Here is a 20,416-nt window from a genome sequence, read left to right on the forward strand (position 1 = left end):
GAGTTGCATCTGACAAAGTCATTGTTCCCTCTGGACAACTTGCAATCACGCAATGGAACTTTCCCTCCCTCTCTCCCCTCCAGGGGCACGTGGGGAGAGGAGAGGGAAGGGAAGTTCCATGGTGGGAACAGAAGTCATTCTCCATTGAACAATCTGGATTTGGGGTGAAATGTGTACAATTATGCAGTTAATAATGCATGCAGTTTAAATGCAAACTTTCCAAAATCAGTTCCAAGCCTCAAACACAGAACAGGCCTATTTGTTAATGCCAGCAAAAATGAAACAGGACAGACCTAACCTGATCTGTGCATCTCGAGTTTTCAGTAAGACGACTGCAAGCTGGGTTTAATGAGACAAAAATTGCAGTCATTTTGCACCCCCATTTTTTTTTCTCAGAACTCCATGGCCTCTATATTTTTCATACTCAGACAGGTTTCTCCTGGTAATCCATGAGTTGCAGACCATTGAGTTCTGTATGACTCCCACCTCCTTTAGGTAGGTTTTACTTGTGAAGAGCTATCTCATTGATTGAAAGGCCACCACAGCTTCTGAGTTCGCTTGTCATGAGGGGGCTCTGCTATGGGTTCCACAACAGCTTCCTCTTTTCTTGAATGAATGCAGCAGTCATTCAGTGCCCCTGCTGCCCACATAATACTGAATGAAATATTCTCTTCATATTTTAAACAGATTGAGACTATGAAGAAAGACTGGCAGTTTGTAACAAGAGGGTTGGCTTCTATTTTGCTGGCCCCAAGAAAGAAGTCCTTTGTCTGTGTAACTCAAGCAGATAGACTAACCACTAGAGCACCTGCATTATTGGCCAGGAATGGAGAAGGGCAGAAGATGGACTAGGTATTCTGGTAGGTTTATTTTCCATCTCTTAACTATTTATGTGAAATCCATTTTTGCTTTGCAAAAAATGCAGTGTCTAGGAATGTTCTTTGTGAAGGAGTGTTTATGATCATACATTGAATCCTTGAGCGAGATTTTTTTGGCTTTAGAGCCTTTTACCACAACTTGAGAAGAAGATCGCGGAAACTGGTTAGTCCAGTTTTGCAGACAAATCCTGTGTGTGAACAGAATTGGAAGTAAGCCCCATGGAGTTTCTGGCTGGACAGGAATATGGCACATTTTGAAATGGCACAAGAAGATGAAGCAGCTATTTCATTTTGCTACATAGTTGTGTGACTCTTCAGCAATTAAAGTTCTGGTGGTGGTAACAGCACCAGGCTCATCTCTGCTAGGAATGCACAATCTGCTGAAGTCCTACACTTTTATCCAACTGTGTTTAGAAGTTAGGGGGAAAAACACTCTGTGCAGGCTTAAATGAACCCTCTTGTTTATGACTTATTTTCAAATGAAGGCTCATTTTTAATGATAACACTTATGTTTAAATTATAAGGAAGTGCAGTACTGTATATAAAGAGGGCTTTAGGATCATGGTGGTTAAAAAATGAAATACAAAAACCTCTTAATTCGTGCAGTTTCTACCACCTGAATTATCATTCTTGGTGATTTTAGCTTTGGGATAGTGATTCTTTGTGATTGTCAATGTGAGCTCAGTATTTGAGTTTCTAGGTTTGGAGATCCTGTTGGAATGCAGAAAGCTGCTGAAAGAAGGCAAAAACAATAAAAATAAAATGGAGGCATATATGATGATGGTGGTGGTGGTGGTGGTGGTGGTGATGATGATAGGATGGATTTCTCTAAAGATCCTGTTATAAGAGAAACAGAGAGTACATAAATATTGCTATAATGTCTTAGAAAATCTGACATTTTATTTTGTGAAATTATTTTTCTTTGTTTCTTCCTCTTACTTGTTTTCAAATCAGCCAGTCAGAACTGAGGAGTTAGTAAGACAGGTGCAAAGCTGTCCCATAAATTCACTAGGTTAAACATGCTGGACCACAAACCACTCCTAAATACTCCTCACTCATTGCTCCCCCTTTCACTAGTGAACTTCACAGTGTTGTACAAAGACAAGCATAGCAGGAGTGAGAAAACCCCAAGAAGCAAAAAAAAGTTGTGTCTTCTCTCCAACCTATTAATGTGAATTTTAGCAGTCCATCTCAGAAACCCACTGTGAATGCCCAGGTCTTTTAATAGCATAGATGTGCCTCAATTCTTAAAGTAACCATTAATTGTGATAATAGCCATAATCCATCAGAAAAACACACTGGCATGCAACACCATCCCAAGTCAATAGAGACCCATCTTTCCCTACCAGGCCACCTTTGTACCAGGCTGTTTTTCTGATGGGGAACCTCATTGACTTGTGATTCAGGGCAGAGCTTTCTTGGTGGTGGCATCCTATCTGTGGATTTTCCTCTTCCTCGGGGCTTTTGGAAGAGGTGGATATGTTTTCAGCCATGGGTGTTGCCTTCTGCTGTAGTGCTGGGATGGTGTGAATTTAAAACCATTATTTTAAATCATTGTTAAGATTGTAAATTTTTTATTATTATTATTGAAAACATTGAATGGTATTTTGTAACCCCCTCGCATCCTAACCAGTGAAGGGTAGTTTTTCTAAAAAAATGAATGAATGAACCAATGAGTACTCAGAAGGATCATTCACCACCAGGCCTCTGCACACTGATAGTCCTGTCACTGAATCTGAATTCAGATGACAGAAACCTCAGTCTGTGTGTTTACGGGCAGGGGAGTCCTCTGAAGCCTCTGATCATTCAGTTGTACACAACATTACTAATACTCTGTGTCAACCATGGAGGAAATGTGGCAATTTCAAACTTCTGAGCAGGTACCATGTGGTTAGTAAATCTGAGCAGCAGCCCCTGAAGGAAAAGAAAAGGTCTGTGTGTAATTTGCTGCTCAAGGAAACACACATCTGGGATTCTTCTGTTATTGTTGGAAGTAGCAAATGTGAACAGGACTGAGGTGAAAGGGCTATTTGAGATGAACTGTGACTGCTTCAGTACTCCTTTCAGCAACTCAAGCAGAGGTAATGGCACAGTCAAGCATGCCTGTGCTGAACACCTGCCCTATCCCAGCCACCACTGTGTGACTTACCAATTTGCCTTTCAACATCTAATCTCAGTTTATGCACTTTTCCTTCACTCCCATCAGCCACCTGTGCTGCCCAATACTCTGGCCAATATTGATTACCTATTTGGTCTTGCGGTGGGGGAGGAGGGACACAAAAATGGAGCCCAGATCACTAGTGCTCCCCCCATTCTCAGCTTTCTTAATAGGAGAGCAGTGCTTCTGTGCACAATCGCCCCCCCCCCACGTATCTCCCAGCTCATGCACTGGACTTGTCTCCAAGCCCTTGTCTTTGTGTGGAAACACATTTGCATATGCTAATAAACTTCTCTTGCTGAAGACCCAAAATACAAGTCTACTTCCATTGCCATTGCTTTTCTTTTGCACTGGATTTATTATGCTTGTTGCTGCTGCTGTTAATCAGTGACGTACAAAGGCATTGCTAGGCTAGGCTTCATTGTAAGGAGAAGAAACAGACAGACAGATAGGGGGAAAGGGATGGTCCCTGACCCTGGGACACTGAAGTATGGACTCAATTAGTTAATTGAGTTAAAGCACCCACCACACGTTCTATACATGAAAGTTAACACCATGAACTCTGAACAATTGTGCAGCTTATCTCCTAAGCCCCAGAAAGCAGACTAACCTCTTTGAATTTGCTCAGCAGCGCTGTAGCTGAGCTCTTATATAAGCCAAAACCAGCTGGGAGAACTGCAGAATGGCAAGACTTAAATTTCAAATCATCAGAAAACCTATAGTTATGGGAAAGATGCAGGGCGGGGAGAACCCCCACCAGATGAAACTCAGAGCGGTTTCATCAATAAAGCATCTGCCACCAATCATACTGAACAGAGGCAGCAGAGGGAGGGAAGAAGGTCCATACACCTGTAGAGATAAAGGTTTTGTCATTATTCACATGTGATATTAGCTGCATCCTTTGTGGAGATTACGTTATGTGTTTACAGTATTGATTTCCTTGCTCTTAGCAGCCATAGGTTAATGTTTTCCTGAACCAACCTCTAGTGTAGAACAGGCCTGGCAAATGTGCTGAGTCCAGCAGGAATTTTTAATGGGGGGAAATGTGCAATCCTAACAGCAGGAAGAGAAATGGGAAGCTGTTATGATCCACTGCTGTGGTAACCTCCCTGTATGGAAAAAGGCTGTATAATAATAACAAAATGATGTCATTGTCACTGTACATCTTAGTTTGGATTTAAATGTGAATGTCGCTTTGATCATGGTTCCCCTCCCCAAACATATATTCCACATTTCAGTTTCTATGCATTGCATGGTGTTCAGAGCAGCTAGAATTGCTTAAAGAGAGCACTTTCACCCATAGTGCTTTCCATGCTTGTATGTGGTATGCAGAGTCTAGGTAGATCTTCAAAGGGTCAGGAATACTTCAGGAGAGTATAGAGAGTACAGTGTTTACTTCATAGATATTCATTGCATATCTGAAATGAGTTTCCAACTCCTTTCATCAAGCGTAGGATAATTGGCAGTACCCTTGTATATAGAGCCCTTCCATTCTGAGTCTCAAAATTCTAGATTTCTCCCCCAAACCTCATCCTGTTCTGTGAACTGCCTTGAGACCTCTGGGTATAGGGTGGTAAATAAATAAATAAATAAATAAATAAATAAATAAATAAATAAATAAAATTTTCTCCATGTGAGAAAACTGAGAAACAAGAGAGGAGGAAGGGATGGCAGATCTCTTCCCCACTGCTGCTATGAGTGCTGCTATGGCTGCAGTGGAGAGCAGGAGAAGAGGAATTCTCCTTTCCCTGTTTTGGGGGCAACAGCAACAGTAAAAGGAAACACCCTCTTGTTGGGGGCTTTCCATAGGTTTGATTCAAAAGATGCAGCTGATACATATTGCTGTGGCCTGGTTGTTGAGTGGAGGACCTGAACACACAAACATTGCACTTGTGCTGAGGGAACTGTATTGCCTTATGGTCAGTCACCAAGCCATACTCAAGGTCTTCGTAACCTAAAGTCATGAGAAATTTGAGACTGGTTACCTGAAAGATCACCTGCCCCTGTGTAGATCTGTAAGATCATATAGATAATCTGTGGAAATTCTATTTGTGGCTCAGTACCCTACAGAAAATCATAGGTCAGTGACCCCAAAACTTGTATTTTCTGCTGTTGGCCTCATACTGCGGAATGCCGTTCCCTCTGTCATGCGTCAAGCACCAATTGTCATTTACCGTACTTCAAATGTCTTGGGAAGTCTTATCTTTTTGCCCAGGCTTTCCCTGACCCTAGAAGATCAGTCCTGTTTCATGCATCTTAATTTCAGCTATTGTGTCAGCTATTCTAATTTGACTCTTGCTTTCTTCCATTTTATTCTATTTTAAATATCTGGCTTGGTACTAACCCCATTTTCTACATTATGCAATGAAGCACATTCATAACCATATGTGGTAAAAACAAAACAACTAAACCTGTTCATGCATGCTTCGCTTTCAATTTATTCAGCAGCATTATCCCAGATTGATCATAAAGCTCACCTCTCTCACGTGTGAATTGGGTAATATATTATCATATGCCTTTACATACAGTGGGGAAAGCCTCCCGGTTCCTTTGTTCTTCAAAATGAATACTAATCTATTGTGGAAAGTTGAGATAATCAAGAAATGATTTTCTAGTTAGTTGCTTCATTATGACTAACACACACTGTTAGCCTTAATATGAAGTACTAAGTAGGATTTGAATTAAATACTGTACAGCCACATAATGCAGCCATCGCATCCTGCCAATGCACACCAAAGCAAGAGATCACTCACTTTTCTCTAATTCAGAATCTTCGATGAACCATAATTCCCCAACTCTCATTGAAAAGGAGTGCTTCTACCATTTGTAGAACCTAAGATATGAGGACAAATTCCTTTTTTGTGTGTGAGAAACTAGCCTACTCCCACCTTTCAGTGGTTTTGAACCAACGAATGAAAGCTCAAGTGAAACTTCCATTATCTAGACTCTTGGCTTATTGCTAATCCTTTTCTGCTGGTCTTTCCTAGTGGAGAAGTGATTGCCGCCCCATTGAAACCAAAGCAGGTATCCAGCATTTTAGTGTAGCAGTGATTGTGGAATAGTATGTCAACTAAACAACAGGTAGTAGCAAAGGTAGGGGCTTGTGATCTTTTTAACTTGGGATTAGAAACAAAAACGAACAAAAAAAAAAGGTTTTCTTCTGAGTTTGTAAATCTTTTGAAATGTATTCTCTTAATGCCAATGCAAATAAAGTTCATCATTATCACATCCATACTGCAGGGGGCAGGATTATGGTTAAGCAAGCGTGGATCATAGAAGCCCTGCAAAATATCATAGTGTTGTTATACCCATTTTGGTGAAGGGAGATGGAAAGTAATACATGACAATGCTGAAGTCCAGTACTGTTAACCTGACTTTTGGGGGGATTAGGGATGCAGTGAGGAAGGTGCTGTAAAGTTGCTTGTGGACGTAATGAAATCAATTAAGGGCTGGATGAAGTGAAAGGAGCCGAGGAAAGGACTGAGAGTCTCCAAAGTGAGTGGAAAGGTGTTTTCTGGATGTAGCTCCACCAGTAGATGGACACTAGGTCTACCAATTTAGATCTGCCAGAGGGGTGACTCTGCAATACTTTTGCACACAGTGTGCAGTGTGTGAGTGAGTGTACAAGGTAGGGCACTCCTACCTTGTTACGTTATAAAACAACCTCCCTGAGGGAGACTAGTCCGTTTTCTTCATTGCTGGAATACTGCCAGTGACTGAGAAAGCATTTCTAGTTTGGTTTTCAATTATATTTTTTAAATGGGTTTTGTTCTGTTTTTCTGGGTTTTATTATGAAATAGCTTGTTTCTTCCAGTATTTTATGGCCTTGGATTTGTATACTTAGCATTTGAATTGAGCATGTTAATTGTTTTCAATTAAATGTTGTAAGCTGCCTTGAGCATTTTGTATGAAAAAGCATCTGATACACAGAGCAAATCTTCTTCTTCTTCTTTGGTGATCACTCGTAGCCAAGTAAGATTGTCTACCATGAACATGATCTTAACCACAGTGGGGACATAGGTTTGTGGGCAGGAGTTGATCACAGTGAGGGTTTGCCAAGCGTGACTTCCTCTTAGCACATTTCTCCCTTTCATCTTGTGTTCAAGCGTCTTCAAAGTCCATGACACCTTTGGTAAAGGCTGTTCTCTGATTGGAGTGCTCACAGGCCAGTGTTTCCCAGTTGTCGGTGTTTGTACTATATTTTTAAATATTTGCCTTGAGAGAGTCTTTGAACCTCTTTTGTTGATCACCAGCATTACGCTTTCCATTTTTTAAAGTTCAGAGTAGAATAGTTCCTTTGGAAGACAATAATCAGGCATCCTCATAAATGACCAGTCCAACGAAGTTGATGTTGAAGAATCATTGCTTTGACACTGGCAATCTTTGCTTCTTCCAGTACACTGGCATTAGTTCTCCTGTGATGTGTAAGTCCAACTCACCATGACAAGGTGATGATCCAGTGAGTGAGACAGAGCAAATAAATAAACAGTGTCTCCTCTTACGCTCCCAGTGGCAGGGCTCTCTGACATTTGGAGTCACAACTCTGGTTTCAAGATCACATAATGATCCTGTTAAGTGGACAAGAGTTCATGTAGAGTTATCAGGTTCTTACGCTGCCTTTTCATGTCTTCCATTCCCCCATATCTTATGATGACAGAGCAATAGCTGTGCTGTCCTGGTGCCCATCCTATAAATCAGGGGTTCTTAACCTGGTCCCTACCGCCCACTAGTGGGCATTTCAGGATTCTAGGGGGGGCAGTATGGGGTTCTACGGCACAAGCTGAATCCTCCTTCTATCGAGCACTGGTGGGCGCCAAGAAATTTTACCATCAAGTAAGATCCATTAGTGGGCAGTAGGTATAAAAAGGTTGACTACCCCTGCTATAAATAAAGGCTGGACAAAGTTATATAGAGAAAAATGCATGAAAAAGAGTGTGGAAACACTCTAGGATTGTGGGGCCCTTCACTACTTTCCCTGCACACACACACACACACACACACACACTCTCTCTCTCTCTATATATATATATTGCCATGTGTCATCTTCCTTGTTTTCCCCCAGGTCAGTGAAGCAAGAGAAGTTCCTCTCATTTCAATTTGCCTCTACCACTGTATTCCCCCTCCCTTCAAACAAACAAACAAACCTTTTGAAAAACCTATGCCTTTTGTTGCATAGACAGAGTGAAAACTGGTCTCTGAATATCATTTCTCTCCACTCTGCATGATGCAAGATCTGCCGGTGAGTCAGTGATGCGGCACAATCTCTCCCCCTCTCTCCTCCAATGCCAACTACTCAGAAACTGCACGACTACTTGAAAGCGTTAGTGAAGTAGAGCACAGGATATTCCCCAAGACAATGAAAAGATTTCTTCGGGAGCTATCTGTTCAAACAGAGAGTTTGACAAAAGACCCATGTCCATTTCCACAAGGGACCATGATTTGTAGATAGGGAATTCAAAGCCCAAGCACACTTCTGATATGGGTACCAAAGGCTGGAGGGGGTGAGTGAGATGTGGTTCTAATCCCAAGTAAATAGAAGATGTCCAGCACTTCTTTTATTGGCCAAGCACAATCTGATTGTATTTATTTTATTACAAAAAGAGGACATTGGGATGCCCAGTTAAGAGATGAAAAACAAGCGTTTTTTTTCTTTTCTTTGAAAAAAAATAAAAATCTCCGTTATAGACTTTCACAAAGAAAAAGAAGTGGAGGGGGGGAATGAAATCCCTCTAGAATAAATATAGACTATGAAAGCACTGTTGAGGTTGCTAAGCAGCAGTGGCCAGAGGAACAGAAAGCAAGTGAGGCTTTGAAACAGAACCAGTGACTTGTGGGTTAACTGGAGTCATTGCTTACTCTGTTGTCTTTTGTTGCTAGTAATAGATGAAGGATGCAGCTTTCTTCAGCTAGTCGGGAGGGTATTTTAGGCAATTAACATTGAAAGGCAAGTTTTTGTACCTCTCTTCTTGTTCAACACAGAGGAATCTGATCTTATAAATATGCTAGTTTACTTTTCCCACTGATGTGTGTTTTGGCTTTGTTATTTTACACTAGTCAACTGAACAGCATTAACTGCCTACATACCATGATGTACCTTTGCACTTTGGGGTAGAATCCTTTAATGAAATAATTATTTTTTTTCTGGTTGATTGGGAACACCTTTGTCATAGGGAAAATCAGCTGCTTACCAGCCCTTGCACACATTCCAGTCCCCAGATCTCGCCTGGGCAAATGAAGCCTAGTTGTTTTCTTGCCTACTGAATGTTGGTGCCATGGAACACAATCTAAAAGATAAGAATTGTTCATTTGACCTTTCCTGATGTAATAAAATGTATACATTGTCATCAGTAAGGTTGAGCCTCCAAATTTGCAGTTCAGTCTCTGAAAACTCTAGGGATCCTATATGGTTTCACTGGCCCCATAAGTACTCTGTTCTTGGATACATTTGCTATTTGTATTGTGATGTTATAATGAGGGCTGTCTAGCACATTTTCAAGATGAGTACAGTCCAAACACACCTTATATAAATGTTCCTGTCTGAAAAAAATAAGTAGAAAACAAACCAAGAACAACAAAAGCCTTGAAGACCACCAGTGTATCACCATCCAAGTATCTTGTGGCTATTGAAAGAGGACATGATAGAGATTTGTAAAATTAGTCAAAGAGTACTGAAAGTAGCATAATATTCTCATAATATTAGAACACAGTCTTCCAATGAAGGTCAATTCAGGACTGATGAAAGGAAGTATTTCTTCACACCAGAACATAGTTAAATTATGGGATTCAGCATAACAAGATGTAGTGATGGCCACCAGCTTGAACAGCTTTAAAAGGGGATTAGATAAATTAATGAGAAATAAGGCTATCAGTGGTTACTAGGCAGCAGGCCTCTGAATATCAGTTGCTGGAGAACATGAGTGGGAGAGAGATACTGCACTGAAGTCCAGCCTGAAGCCTACCCATAGGCATCTGGTTGGTCACTGGGAACAGAATGCCAGACTAGATGGATCTTTAGACTGGTCCAACCATAATTTGTAAATGTTATTTAAAGTACTGTGGGGATGGAGGGTGTGGGAGAGGTACACAGATTTAATAGAACAACAAACACCCTGGTGGCTATCACCAATCGAAGCTTCGCTATTCAGCTGGGGAAAAGGGGAAGTGGCCTACATACAGAGATTTACTGAGAGACCAAGAAGGGAAATGGAAATTAAAAGATTATGAAGAAATTAAAGACCATTTTCAGAGTTGGCTGCATTATAGACAATTATATGAGATGTACAAAGAAGATAATAAAAAAGGGTTTAGATACATGACCTCCAGATTTCAAAAGGAGGTTATAGAAGAAGAAGTGAAGCTGCTGAAGAAAGCATATACTGTAGTATTCTTCTAGAATGGGAAACAAAAGATGAGGAGGTCAAATCAGTTATGATCAAATGGGCACAAGATATAGGACATAATATACAATTTGAGGATTGGGAAAAGTTGTGGAAGGTGTATTTGAAATTTACAGATTGTTCTCCCTTGAAAGAAAATTCTATGAAAATGATGTATAGATGGTATATTACACCAGTACAAATGGCAAAAATGTACAAAACCGGGTCAAATATATGTTGGAAATGTAAAGAAGAAGAAGAAGAAGGTACTTTGTATCATATGTGGTGGGAATGTAGAGAAGTTAAAAATTTTGGGGAGATGATATATAATGAATTGAAAAAAATGTTTAAAATGACATTTGCAAAGAAGCCAGAAGCGTTTTTGCTAGGGATTTTAGGACAAGACCTGCCAAGAAAAACAAAGAATTTATTTATGTATGCAACAACAGTGGCAGGAGTCTTGTTAGCACAAGGATGGAAGAATGAGAAGGACAACCGTGACTTCAAGGAAGAATGGGAACTTTTTACAAACTATCTAAAAAACAAAACAAAATGATTTGGACTCCTTGGCAGGTTTTGAATAAACATCCACAAATTTATTAGTCGAATATGTGACAGAAAAGGCAATGATATGTACAATTTTAACATGCAGAGAATAAAATGTACAAACAAATCAGAGAGGAGAGCTAAGGGAAGTCCTTAGGGGGTGGGAGAGGGAGGGAAGGGGGAGGGGGGAAATGTAATGGGTTATTTTGATTGATAATTTGTTTTGTTAAAATGGTTTTATAAAAATATATTTTAAATAAATAAATAAATAAATAAAGCACTATGGGAAGAATACCTTTCACTTGAAGCTAGGTAATATTCAGCTAGTCCAAGCACTAACTTCAATGGGACTTACTCCCATGTAGGTGCATATAGCAGGGGTAGCCAACCCAGTACCCTACACAGGTTGCTGCACTCAGGCTCCCAGTCAACACTATGCTAGCTACCCCACCATATAGAATTTCAATTTTAGACAAAATTAATTCTCAGGTGCTTTTGGAAACATTTGACAAACTGGCTTGCCTTCTTCATATTTCATTAATGTGACTTTTAATACCTGCTAAGGGAGAAGCATTACAGGCTGTGTGAGAAGGAGAGGAAAGGAAAGCTCCTATCAAGGTGGCGGTGGTGGGGACCCTAATGTAGAATATTAGAAGAGAAAGTTACTGTAAGTTTGTTTTTTGTTGGGTTTTTTTGCCTTCCATGGTTAGAAGTACAAAAAGCAGAGGATAAAATATGTTATCACAAAAAATAGGAGCCTTTGATTCTCTCTAACCTCCATTCGCACAGCCTGCTAAGAGACCCAGGAAGATAGTTATATCTATTTCCCCACCCAAAGTGAAAAGTGGAACAAAAATGCTGAACTTCATACAAATGATGATGGGGTGCAAATTGGCTGCAGCAACTCAGGAAAGAGAGCTTGAAGTCACCTTAGAATATCAGCTCAGTGTGTGGCATCAGGGGAAAAAAAGGCAACTTTATTAGGAGAGGGACTGATTTTTTTTCCAAAAAGGAAGTAAGTTAATACTCCCATATAAATCTAGGACCACTTTAGAATACTGTGTGCAGTTCTTGCAGCTCAATTTCTTATTTTGTTTTGTTAAAGATACTGCAGATTTGGACAATGAAAATGCATTAATTTATGGAACTCATTGCCACAAACTGTGATCATAGTTGTTTGCTTTCAGATGTCTATTAATGGCTGCTAACTGCACTAGCTAAAACTGAATCCTCCCTGTTCTGAGGAAGTGTACCTTGTACATATTACCAGATCCTAGAGACGAGAGCAGGAAATGTCTGCCTCCCTCGTTTCATACCTGTGTGACTTTCTTTGATCTCTGCTTTCTGTAGAGTGCCAGCTGGCCTCTTGATCTGATGCAGCAAGGTAGTTCTTATCCCAGCAATAGCAACCTGCCTGTTAATTTGAAAAGTATGTATCACACTGTATTTCATGCAATGAGAAGGAGCATAAAAGATGCATGCAAACTGTCTGGGATGATGGAATCGAATGGCTCAAGCTACACGTCACATGAGAAGGCACAGGACTGTGGTGGGGAATCTGAGGCCCTGCAGGTGTTATTAGACCTAAAGCCAGTGTAGCCAATTGAAAGTAACATCTGGATGGAAACCTCCCCCACCCCCATGTCCTAGGATATAGCTGATGCTTCAGCAAAGCTCTTTCCTGTACCAGTAAGTCAACAGTGTACAGGAGGAGGAGTGGAGGGTGGCTAGCTGAAATGCTTGCATAGATAGAAGGACTGGAAGCGTGAGATGTTGAATCCCACCCTATATATTCAGTGTGATTTTCAGCAAGTCAGTTACTGCCTGCCCTCCTGGAGCTGTCATCATCACCTCATAATGAATAGCTGGGACTCCCAGTTGTAGTTAAAGCTGGAGGAGAGATAATTACAGTGCCGTGGCACTTCTCCAAGACTGCATGAGGCAGAAGGATCGAGGACTATCGGCCTCTACTGTGTCTGTGGACTAGTATGGCTTGTAGTTCTTTGTTTCACTCTCCCTTTAGTGTGCATTTTCTTTGATTTTTTTAATGTTTGGGGGCTTATTTATTTTTCGTGTCCTCCATTTTGAGAACACCTTTGAGTTGAGAGGTCTGAGCAGTCGTCAGTGAAAAGGCCCAGTGTTCAGTCCTATGTTTTAATGGTGAGGTGCTCAAAGCAAGGCCTCCATTTACAAGCATTTGATAGGAAGAAAATATATGTCATCATCTTGAATCATCATCACCATCATCACCATCATCACTTGTTACAGTTGTAGACTCCCCCACCCTTCTATAAAAGTTCGCAGAGCAGTGAGAACTTGGCAATAAAATACAAAATAAAACATCAGCAATAAAAAAATGAAAACAACAGTATCTTCTTCAACCAAACCTCTTGCTAATTAATATTCTGTGGCCTTTAAATGTGCTTGTGGGGGTATGGTTTTTAACTGTTTATTTTGTGCTTTTATCCTGTATTTTTTATCTTGTGAATTGCCCTGTATATAAATCTAATAAAAAATAAGAATAACCAGTGGCAGCAGAATACATAGACACAAACAAAAGCACTGTCAGCACTACAACCCCCACAGGTCAAATGGAACAGATGTATTTTCAGTAGGGGACAAAGGATGCCAGCAAGTGGAATAAACATACCTCCAACTGGGGAAAATTTCATCATTGGGGAGCCATGAACCATTTCTGGGCCTCCAACATTTCTGCATGGCTAGAAATGGCTTCTTCGTGGCCCAACTCCATCTTGCCACATTTGGGGGAAAAATGTCATGCTGTCTTCATGTAAAAACAGGCCATAAAGTCCCCTGCTATTTAAATGAGCACTAAGGATTGCAGTCTTAATTTTATTTGAGAAATTCCATTTTAAAGTTCATTTCTGTGCTGTTCTTTGTATTAGGAAGCAGGGCTGGAAACTGTTGTATGCTAACAATACACACGTTATTGTGCTTTAATACAAGTATGGGTCATTTTACTTAACCTTCCAGCTTGTTCTCTCCCACACACTCTCTTTGTGCCCAGAATTGTGCCCAGAAAGAAGTGAATGCTGACGTAGGTTTCAAAGTACTGGAATAAAACATTCATTGTGGCTTCAGCTAAGAGTCTGACTGCTACATTCTGAACCAGTTGCCGTTTCCAGATAAGTCTACCATGCAGCCTTACATCAAACTCATTGCAGGAACCTAACCTTGACATTTTTGCAGGATAATTAATGGTGACTAGGTTGTGCGTGCCTAAAGGATGACTTGATTAGCACACTACCAGAGGTTTTTCTATATCAAATAATATGGGAGACAAGACAGAAGCATGCAGCTCCCCTTGAGCAAAGGAGCAGAAATGCCCAAGACCATCACTTGAATCATCTCATCAGGTTGACTGAGCCATCTCAAAGTGATGTCCCCAGTTACCAACCCTGGCAGGAGATCCAAAATAATACCATGCTTTATGGCGTGAAAAACCATACAGGGTCATTCAGACAATAGTTGGCCCGAGGCAGGTTCATTCCCCAAAGCAGGCTAAAAGCTTAACTGGAAGAGTTCCAGATCATCAGTGTCATCCAAGAATCCCTGGTGTTGGGCTGCCATGGTACACTTAAGAACCTTGTTGATGATTGAATGATAATTATGTAACATGTCGGGATTAGAGAACGTTTTTCAGAAGCAGTCTTACAACTGCAATTCCTAAGCCACCTGGGGACTATTTCTTCTCTTAAATAGGCAGACATGGTGGCTGGGACTGGTGGGAGTTGTGGTCAACACAGGTAGGGGAATGCTGTTTGAGCCAGGGATGGCATAGATAAAGCATGCAAGGGAGTTGCCACAGTTCTATAACTTAAAATTCTTCAGCCAAGCCACTGTCACTGTTTGCTAGAAATCCCTTCAAAACCATCAGTTTCTGGGGGTGAACCAAACCAGTTGTCCAACACCCAAGTAGAGGCTTATTGACATTCTGATTCTAAAACTTGCAAGATAGTGAGTTGCCTAGAATTTGGCAAGGAAGTTGTTAGCATATCCCCCATTTAGTCATCAGTATCATTTTACTCAACAGCAAACACCAAATGAGGACTATGACCTACCACATGCATAGGATCTAAAACAGAGTTCTTCAACCTTGGGTACCTGAAGTTGTTGGACTGCAACTCCCATCTTGTTTCGTGATCAGGAATGATGGAAGTTGCAGTCCAACAACATATGGAGACCCAAGGTTGAAGCAGGCTGGTTTAAAACAGCCTGGCACAACCCCCAGGCTGACATGGCAACAGCAGCAATTTATGAGGCAATTCACCAGTGAACTAACAGCTTCTGCCACTAAATCGGGGACAGGATTTCTCAATGCAAATCTATGTTCAGGAGCTCGCTTTCAAATATGGATTACTGGATGAGGACATTAGTGCAGAAACAGAGCTTCATTATACACATTGTAGTTCTCTGTATTTTCTAAAAGATGGTGCTTTAACATGCCCCACATGTGAGAGTCACTCAGCCCTGCTAAATTCAAGATGGGAAACTACAGTTGGATGGATTTTTGTTGCTTCAATCCCAAAATAACCTCTTTCTACCTCAATCCTTTATTATAGGTAACCACGCTAGCATATGATTGATTTCTTAAAAACAAATTAAACATACATGGAAGCAACTCCTAAAATGAACACCGTGTGTAACTTTTTGAAATAAATGGTATGTTTAAATGTCCTGTTTATTTATTAGGGGAAAATATATTATAGGATGCATCCCTTCTGTTTATTAACTACTTTGTGTTCATTTGGAAATGCATAGATTGTTGTCTTGATTTAATTCAGTGTATTTCTTTCTGTATTTTTCATCACAAGCCTATCTAAGCACACATAGATTAAATATGCATTAAATATTTACTATCTAAGAAAATCCTTAAAATAAAATATATCAAAGCAGAATAATAATCTCCTATGTCATCCAGGGACACTGAAACTTTATTGATCTACAAAATTAAATGAACACCCCAACCTTAAGTATACAGCTTGAAAGAAAATGGGATAGAAATAACCGTGATCTACTTTCAAGTGGGCTAAATATAATAATTAGCATAAGCGATGAAGTAGAGAGCTGGTGCTAACATAACATTGTGATGGATTTTCTCCTTGGTTTTCTGTGTGTCTGAAGCAGGGACACACAGCTGATTGCAGCAGCCACTTCTGTGACTAGAACAAAGGCATCTTGACATTTTTCTAGTCACAGAAAAAGGCAAGTAATATAGATTTGTCTGCATCACCCTAGGAGGTGGGGAGCATGTTGACTGTGATGATACTTCCCAAAAACAACAACGTGCTATTGATCAAGTGAAAAAACAAAACAAACATTTTTTAAAAATTCTTTCTAGAGAAATAAAATGAAAAAATGAACAAACGATAGATTACAAATAAGTAGAATGGAAAGTTCAGCATATTAAAAAGTCAACTGCTCACTCATTCTTCTGATACATGTTTCAACAAATGTACAGAGTACCTCAACTATTCGAAAAGAAAAGAAAGTTATACCAGTGGTAGACAACATGGTGCCCTCCAGATGTTACTGGACTACAACTCCCATCATCCCCCAACAATGTCTAGAGTTAAAGGAGTTGCCCAACAACATCTGGAGAGCAGAATCTTGGCTGCCCCTGCCTTATACCAGGTCGAAAACAATATTAAATTCAATTGTCATGTTTCAATATAACAGTTTAAGGCTGCAATCCAATACACAATTGAGCTCATGTTTGAGTAGGTGTGTATACAATTATGCAGATAGAGATAGAGATATGAATATGAATGCTACAGACTGCTTATAATACATTCTATATTTGTGTTCTATGGAGTTCTATAAAGTTATTCAGGCAGCCCAGATATATCCCAAACAGTAAATACCACAGATTAAAGACAGAAGCCTTATTTCTCTTTACATTTCTCACATTCTACTTCCAAGGCATTACAGAGCTTAATGTTAGCATGAAATAAAATGGAACTTTTGAAAGGGAAAAAGCTTGCAACAACCCAGAGCTGTTTTATTCTTTATGGAATTCCCCTACAGAGAACTCGTGAAAAACCTCTCCTGTTTCCTGAGCCAATATTCATCAGATTGCTTGGAACATTTTGTAGATTTGTTACTTCTTTCTTTCTTTCTTTCTTTCTTTCTTTCTTTCTTTCTTTCTTTCTTCTAAAATTATACAGTACCAAATGGACTTTTAAAACATATGTGCTTCAAACTGTCCTGTTTAAAATGTTTTGAGCTGGGTTTTTGAACTGCTGCTGCTTTTAGTTACTTTATTGTGTGTGTTTTTGTTTTGTTTTGTTTTTTAAAGGTTTTAATGATCTTTTGTAGGCTGCCTCAGGAGGGCTTTGCCCTAAAAGGCAGCAGCACATAAGCAGTTTAAATAAATAAATAAACTTTCTGAAACATTTTACATCAACTGAAACATCTGAACTGCCATCAGTATATCAAATGCTATTGGAATAGGTTTAGAATTTAAGGAGAAATAACCTCTGGCTGACTTTTGATGATACCCTGGGACTAGTGGTATAACAGATATTGACCCAAAAGTTCAAGATACGACTATTTAAGGACAATCAAGAGTAGAATAAACACATACATACACCATACAGGTCCAGGTACATTCTTGATTTCTGGCAACTGAAAATATTCAAACCAACCTAACATCAAAGAGCAAGTACAGTCCAGAAGATTCATCTCCTGAAAGACAGAAGTGCATCGCCTTGGAAATAAAACTTACCGCACAGACTAGGCAAAGTGGGTTTTTTTGTTTTGTTTGTTTGGGATAGAATAAAAGACCATACAAACTAAGCTCTATGACTGTGAATCTAACTGGAGGGATGGTGGTGGTGTGCTGCACCAGTTCTTTATGATCAAATAGGCAAGACCATCAGGGCTATAGGTGAGAAAAATGGCATATCTGGTTAGACCCTTAGGGTATATCAGTACTATGTACAATTTGCATCAGTGCTATGCAGAGAGTACAAATTGCCACCAGTAGAACTGGTGGGATTCACCTAATGAACCCAGTCAGTAGAAGCTCTTCACGAGAGTTTTCACTTGCACAATAAAGCTTCCCCCCCCTCTCCCCGCACCCCTGAAATTGGCTGGGGGTGGGTGGGATAACCCCTACAACAGCTGAGGAGCAGCGGGGGGATTTTTCCATTTGGCAAGCTGATATGCTTGTGCAGACAGAACATTTGTAATAGTTCACGATTGAATTCCACCCTAAGAATCTTGTGTGGAAACAGTGAATTTATTTGATTTGTCTACAAAGCTCAGACATTTTATGCCAAATGCTCCAAAAACAAAACAGTGGTTGTACTATTTGGTTATCATGTAATCCAGAAAAGTAGGGCAGCTTTTGAATATGCCAGAGGGGAAAAAAATCTTTTGTGGCAGTTATTATGTGGACACGTTGGAAATGCTTGTTTGCATGTTGTTTTAAATAAGGATGAATTTGATGCTGCTTAGATCAATGAGGTAATAGCTCTTGTCAGCCATATAGAAGATATATGATGCTGTGAGGCTTGTCCCTAAACCTCTGCCAATACATTATGACCTAAAACTTTCCCTCCTATTGTGTATATAAGATTCTAAGCAAACAGTGCTATTAACACTAATTGAATGATTGGATATGTGATGTTGGCAGGAATCCACAAGCAACTGTGCTGAGACCCCAAATTCATTTTATTTGCTGATCTTTATTAAGCCATAAAATGGGCCAAATCTCCAGAGCTGAAAAGGTTTAAACTGTACATTTAGAGCAGGCAGAACAATTTTGAGCTCGGCTGGCTTCTTGTAAATGAGATTTCTGACACAGATCACAGTGGACGGAAGTATCCCTATAAAAAGTGGGTTTAAAAAAGAAAAGCGGGGGGTGGAGGTGGGGAAGCCAGATGACCCTGAACTCTGTTAGCAATAATGAATGCAAAGTACATGAAAGCTGTGCTCTCCTTCAAGGTCACAAAGTGAAAACACCAATTACTTATTTAAATCTTGTTGCTAATGAGTACGATTAGAGTGCTTTTTTTAACAGGGGAAAATGGTTGGGGCTCATATAACCCTGCATGTTAAGAGAAAAATCTCTTGTTTAGCTATCTCTTCTTTTTTTAAAGTATAAATGATTTGCAGAATGCTGCCAAAGTACTCAGTTGCAATTAACCTTATAAACTCATGTTTCTGTAGAGATATGTTATGTTCCCAGCAATACAATTGCTTGACATACAAGGGAGAAGATGTTCATGGGCATTTTCCCCGTTTTCTTTGAATGGGTTTTGGGAGATTTTCATTTTTCATATACTTTGGAGTCAGATAGGCAAACATCCCCAGGGCACTGTGATGCTGTTTGTCTGTTAAGTGTGAGCTGTATTAACTTTGTTGGGACTGATATATCCCTAATGCACTGATAGACTAATGAGTTAGTTGGAATCACATTCAGCAGTGTGTTAAGTGGGAAGTAAAGTGGATAAGTGGGAAGTAAAGTGTTTGGCACAAAGACTCTCACCTGACTTTAGTGGATGGCTGTTTTTAGCTAAGCTAATTTTACCTATGCTAATTTCATAACAGTAAAAATTCTGACTCTGTTGACTACTTTGTAGCATCATTAATTGTTTTCCCAGCGCCACTATCCCACTTTTGGTCCTGCTAGTGTTTAGCTTTTGCTGGGTCAGGATTGCTCTGACACAATGATATTGTTGTGCATGATTTTATGAACGTTTACTATCAGTTTGGTTGTGATCCTATAGCTCTGTCCAGCAGGCATAACTCAGGCTAGTATTGCATTGTTTGCCTCATTGATTTTTCTCAAACTAGCTGACAAGCAGCCTAATGCAAAATGCCAAAAGAAAAGAATTGCACACATATATATGTAGGGGTGTGTGTGTGTGTGTGTGTGTGTGTGTGTGTGTGTGTATTAAACTCCCATCCTCTAGAACTCTATATAATCTATGCAGATGATGTGTAAATCATTCATCCAAAGTTGAAGTATGCTACTGAATACAGTGCTTATTGTACAGTAGTATTGTACAAAATGAATGCTGAAGCAGCAGTCATTGTGCCAGGATTTTGGCATGGTGGCTGGTTTGGGGTTTCTAGAAATGGGGTCAGTGGGTTTTTTATTTTATTCTCCTCCCCCTTTTGATTTTGGTTGGTTGGTTGGTTGGTTGATTGATTTATCCAGGGTAAATATGCTAGTCATGGTGGTTTACAGCATATATATTTTAAATAATACAATGTAATTAGAGCACCACAAAACAAAACAAAACAGACTCTCAGCAGCTGAAAAATAATAAAAATCTAGTATTTTAATCCAAAAATAAAAGCAGGAGTGGATAAGATGTTATGTAAAGAGACAATCCCTAAGGTATTCTAGACCTAAGCCATTTAGGACTTTAAAGCCATTTACAGCCTGATGCTGCCACAGTCAGATTCTGACAAATGCAGGACAT

The 20,416-nt window shown here is 39.9% G+C and overlaps 1 protein-coding gene across 7 annotated transcripts in view; it reads left to right on the forward strand.

Moving 5' to 3' along the window:
- LRRC4C (leucine rich repeat containing 4C) overlaps positions 1 to 20,416 on the forward strand; it is a 614,780-nt gene that overhangs the window by 521,593 nt on the left and 72,771 nt on the right. For 4 of the 7 annotated variants that reach the window (XM_081835048.1, XM_081835050.1, XM_081835049.1 and 1 more), the window contains one exon: positions 688 to 860. The exons of the other annotated variants lie outside the window; for them this stretch is intronic. The gene's annotated coding sequence lies outside the window, so the exon portion shown is untranslated. The remainder of the gene's footprint in view (positions 1 to 687; positions 861 to 20,416) is intronic. 7 annotated transcript variants of the gene reach the window in all.

Source organism: Podarcis erhardii (genome assembly GCF_964252035.2).
Source record: "Podarcis erhardii genome assembly, chromosome: 1".
Taxonomy (NCBI): domain Eukaryota; kingdom Metazoa; phylum Chordata; class Lepidosauria; order Squamata; family Lacertidae; genus Podarcis; species Podarcis erhardii.